Raw genomic sequence first — 5,699 nt, 5'->3', positions numbered from 1 at the left:
AAATATTCCTCCATTCTAAAAGATACCATACGGACATGAGACATGGATTATAATAAATCTAATTGTCCAAGTTTTGTTTCCCGATTTCTGATCTTTGACGACTGAAATCAGACTACCAATTAAACACATCAATTCAGTCAAGGCTTGACCAAGCACTTTAGATGCCATCATCAAATCATCGAGGGGCCCAAAGATATTGCTTTCCCCGTTAGGGAAAAAGAAACAAATAAACTTTAACTTATATTCTTGTACTATTTACTTACCAAATCATACACAACAATACGTTTTATAACATCAAAGTTAATGATGCGTTTACGTATTATCAATGCACAATAGACTCGTAAACAACAAGTCATATATCTCCGTTTCAAGAATATAATATGTTATCTTCTCATAATTACTCGTGATAAAATTCGTGAAGTAATTCTCTGAGCGTGGGTTTATCCAATACTTAAAATCCTCGTTTCCAAGTACTCATGAATATTGCAGCAAAACTTTTGTTATGTCTAATCTCCATAGACAATCTAAAATCCAGTTCATGACAGTCTTAATTCGTTACTTACTTCAAAAAGTACGATCGACTGTGGAGTTTTGAATAATCCATTTATCCGGGAAGTAAAACATGCAAAGTGAAACACAATAATAACCTAATTAACTATGGTCTCAAAACTATTGAATATAAATAAAACTCTTATTATTTAATCACCTTATTAATTAGAATTTATTCATTGTATAATGTTTCGAGTAATCAACTAACCACTTGAATTAAACATCAGTCATGCCATGTTATAAACATGCATACAATGTCTCTCTATGGTCCTTCCTTAGTGAACAGATCGATTGGACACTATTATAATGATGCTCATTTCACAATTCTAAATTCTTGTCACTACTAAATGTGTTAGAATTCCCACCTTATATGCATTGTCGTTGTGTGATGTCGAAGCTTCAAAGTCACAGAGACTTAGCCAACGATATTACAGAATGTACCATTGGAACTTTGTTACTAAAAAACAATTTCATGGTAAGAAGTCTTAGATTCAAGACACACTCCTTGAACACCTTCCTTGCATTAAAGTTTCCAACTTACATGTAGATTTTTAATAATCAGCTCTTAATATGGAAACATTTCCATATGACCATATGACCATCAATTTTGATCAAGAATCATCATAGTCTAAAACATGTCTCCATGGTCCTTCTAATCAATACCATACTTCCAGTTGTCTGCAAGCAACCATTTCTTTTGTTTAACAACTTTATCACACCAAGTTCTAATTCTTTTTCCCTCTCAATGCCTTGGGTATTTGGAAAAATTAGAACAAGTGAATATTATAGCATATTAATTGATCCTATATACGAAGCATATGTGACTCGATTCATAATGTCTTACATAACGACTTGATACATGTTCAGTTTCTTGCTATAATATTTTCTTATATCGAATTTCCTATGTTAATGGATTAAGTTGTTTTCCTTCAATCTCAAGAGCTCCTTTCCAAGGTCTTGATGGATAAAGATTCCAAATTTACCCATTAATACATCCCACCGAGTCTAAATCTCTAAACCTAGATCCTTAATGACAACATAAGGCATATAGTCAATGATTAAACTCTTAATAACCAAAGCCACAAACCCATAACTTCCAAAAGGATTTCATACTTCTATTCCAATATAAAAATCATAGCCTTATGGACTTGCATGTCCAATGCAAGTCTAGATCTCAAACTAGGTCAAAATGGGGCAAAAAGACCAAAATTTCATGCATTGAGCTCAAAACACAATCAAACTCCAGATCTAAAAGATATAGTGACCAAGGAACCAAGGTGAGTTATAAAGTTGCAAACTTTATCTCATCAAGCCAACCCAAACTCAAATATGAGTCAAAAAATGCAATAAATCCTAGATATATAAAGAGAGAACAAAAAAGGTGGAAGCTTTATACCTTCCCAAGCTCCATAAGATGCATGAGGGCAAGATCTGGAGTGATGTACTCTTCTAACTAGCAAGCACACCACTCATTCTTCCAAAATGCAAGACAAAGCTTCAAAATTCAAGAACCACCATTAATACAATAAGAATCACACCAATGAGTCTAGGTTTTCGTTTGAAAGGGTTGGAGGCTGAAAAGGATACCCTAATCCTTGTGATTAGGTGTTTAAATATGGTGAAAACCCTAAAAATCATGGGATTGGGTCGCCACGGCTGCCATATTGTGGCCTTTCCCTTGCAATGTTGTCGCAACCAACTAAACGCACGGTCAAACGTAAAATACGCCATGTCGTGGTGCTTTAATCATCATGTCGTGACACCTAGTTTTTTTTTCCAAAAATTTGATTTTTGATCACACCAAACCTTCACCTAATCCATTCTCGGAAATGGGTGTTACACTTTTAGTAAAAGCTATTAGGATAGATTTGTGGGGCTTGTCAATACTTTCATATGCATATAAAGATCACTGAAAACGGAGTTAGAACGAAGAAGTTACGATTGTTTGAAGCCGGAAATTGAAAATCTGGAATATGTCTAAGGAGCACGAAGCGCCTTTTAATGAACAACCCCCCCCCCCCCCCGGCCCGGATGGTTGAATCCTTTTTATGGTTTTGAAGTATTTTAAAGACCATTAGCCCTAGGACTTCGTCATTTTCAGCCTTCACCTCCTCTAAAGCACCTCTAATGAAACCTTAGCCTCCATTAAAGTGTTTGGAGCATATCTCTTTCTTAAATCCATTCTGGTACTCTTTTAATGCTCTTTTGGTGATCTTGAGTGAAGAAAACAAGGAAGATTGCTCAAAGAAGCTTTGCATTTGAAGTATTCAACTCTCTTTCCACTTCTAGACCTTGGCAAGCCATAAATTTCCAAGTTTTATTATGTTTCTTTATTTGATCTGTGATTGCTTACTGTTTTGGTCCATTTTAATGAGTTTTGGTCCCTTTGTGACTTATTCCATGGAGTTTGAAGAACTCCATGAGCCTTGGTTCAGGTTTAAAGTTCAGATCTAGTGATTTGGTGGGATAAAGAGTGTATCCAAGAACTCTCTTTACTTCATGCATGAAGAAATATGAGTTTTTGGTAATTTCTCTACTTATGGTTTTAAATCTTGGTAGTAATGGCATTAGTATAGATAATGTTGGAAATTTTATCCATTTAGACATCATGTTGTTTCAAATCTGAATGTTAGAGGCTTGGACTTAATAGCTTAAGTTTAAAGAATATGCATTCTTCCACCTTTAATGAGCCCCCTGCTTATTAAAGGGCGCTCCGTACTCCTTCATCTTTAGGTTTTGCGTTTCAAAAAAATATGTCACCGCTTAACATTTTTCGTAGCTCCGCTATTGGTTTGCAACCATCCTAGCTACTTTCCCTTACCTCATTTGTATGTGATAAGGGTTATGTTGTTGTTGTTTATAATAGAAAGGTCATCAAAATCAGAAATGTCATATTTAATGATAACTCATTCTACACACACACACACACAAACACACACACACACATAAAAGATCGTTCAACTGATCTCCCTATTCTAATAAAAGAATAACTTTAATATCATTTTGACATGTGTCACTTAAATACAATTCGTCATTAATATTATGCCACATGTCAAATAGACATATTAGGCAACACTTCAAGATTCTAATTTACTTTTCTAATTATATGTTAAATTTGAAGTTATAATTACTTTAAAATTTTGGTATATCTCTTAATTAATAATTTATTTAAAATGATTTACTTAAAATAAGTAATTAATAATTTTGAATTTTTACTATAAAAATATAATTAATTTTGTAACCATAGTTCCCACGAGTTATAAACTAATTATGAAAAAAAGAAGAAACCAAATTGAATAGATCATGCTCACACTAGGCCTTTGGTGATGCCTGCTTCATAAACCCCGATTGACGATATTTAAGGGATAATGATCCATCATTTGACATAATCCATTTTTGGCAAGCTTTAATTTAGATGCATTCTAGGATTCCAAGGGTTCTTTTTGAGGTACTCTAATCACTCTCGTGTAAAGGATTGATCTTAAATCTTAATCTCTAGCTAGTTACAATAGCACTTCAATCAGATAATGTATGTGAAATTGTAGAATAGATCACCAGTTTGGTCCCTTTCTTTTGGTGAATATCAAACTTGCCCCAACATGAGTAATCTGGATGTGAGTTTTGTTACTTGAACTCTTCAGTAGTTAGCTAGTTACTTTAACGACCGATCTATAATCTGTTGGACTATTGGAGGTTATTAATTTTTATATCATCTAGCTTCCTTTAAATGTTTATGAGTGTGATGATCGATCTAAGTGAAAGGATTTTTGCTTGAAAGTGTGATTTGGCTTTTATCATAGAGAAATTAAATTACCTCCTACCTTTTATGCCTACAATTATTCCTACCTATAAAATTATGACAAATCACCATTCAATTTAATTTTATTTGATATTCTTAATATAACATTAATGAGTTAGTTAAACAAATATGAAATGATGACACTTGTCATAATTTGATTGGGTAGGAACATTTGTAAGAATAAAAAATAAAAATCATTTTAATTTCTTTTTATCATATAACCAAATTTATCTAATTTTGCAGACAAAGATATTTCAAAACCTTATTTTGTCTAAAAATCAAAATTCCTTAATTTTGTGAGGAAAAAGCATGGAAACATTAAAAGTATCTAGAAAAATGTTTGCAAAATATTGTTTGTCAGATTTTTTTTGCAAGATGTTGATATTCCACAAATATCTATCTTACAAGATTTTTAGTAATTTTATTATAATATAAAATCAAAGATACATAAATATATAAAAGTTAGGTCACAGCCATGTATAGCTTCCCTATTTATAGTAATTTTATGATCCGTCCTTTAAAGAATCTCATACTCCCCCATTTCTGGTATTTTGTGATTAGCCATTTAAGACTGTCTAGCGATCATTCCAAACCAAGTCCATAACTATTGAAAATGTAACATAAAAGGTATTTATCATAAAAATGTGAAAATAAGCCATCCAAATATCATATTGCTTTCTTTTGCACCAAATTCTAAGTAAATTTATTATATAAAAATTCATATAAAATCCCATGCCATTCTGCACAAATTCAAAACTTAATTATGAATTTAAATTAATTTGTAAAATCAAATTTGATGCATTCGAGACTCCTTCCGTACTAATAAAACAACATATTCTAATAGCAACGATCTCCGATCTCCCCTACCAACGCAGTGCCTCCCTATCTCACCCCATACGACCATCCTTCTTTGGTGATGGAAACATCAAACATTTTCAAAATAGTACATATTTTGCATTGTACGTAAAATAGGTGATGACAAAGCAACTTGTGTTTTCTTGTCATTTTTCTTTTCATCATCAGATTTTATTATTTGGATTCTTTTTATTACCATTGGTGGCATTTAATTACATTATCTTTTCTATATATTGTAATCGGTCCAACATTGGGGTCATGGAGAGAAACAAAAAAAGGCCCTTACGCTTGACATATTTTTTCGAAAAATTTTATTAATTAACTAGCTAGCAATTTTTTTAAATTCCAAAGTTAGTTTTAACAAAAAAAGAAAGATGATGCAAGGATTTGAACCCAAGTTAATTTTGACCCACAACAAACGGTTTGCAAAGTAAGTTAGAAGCTGATTCCAAACATTGTTAAGTATATTACACATATATAAACTCGAACATACACA

The sequence above is a fragment of the Lactuca serriola genome, chromosome 8 (genome assembly GCF_051521515.1).
Source record: "Lactuca serriola cultivar US96UC23 chromosome 8, Lser_US96UC23_V15, whole genome shotgun sequence".
NCBI lineage: Eukaryota > Viridiplantae > Streptophyta > Magnoliopsida > Asterales > Asteraceae > Lactuca > Lactuca serriola.
This window is presented reverse-complemented; position numbering follows the sequence as displayed.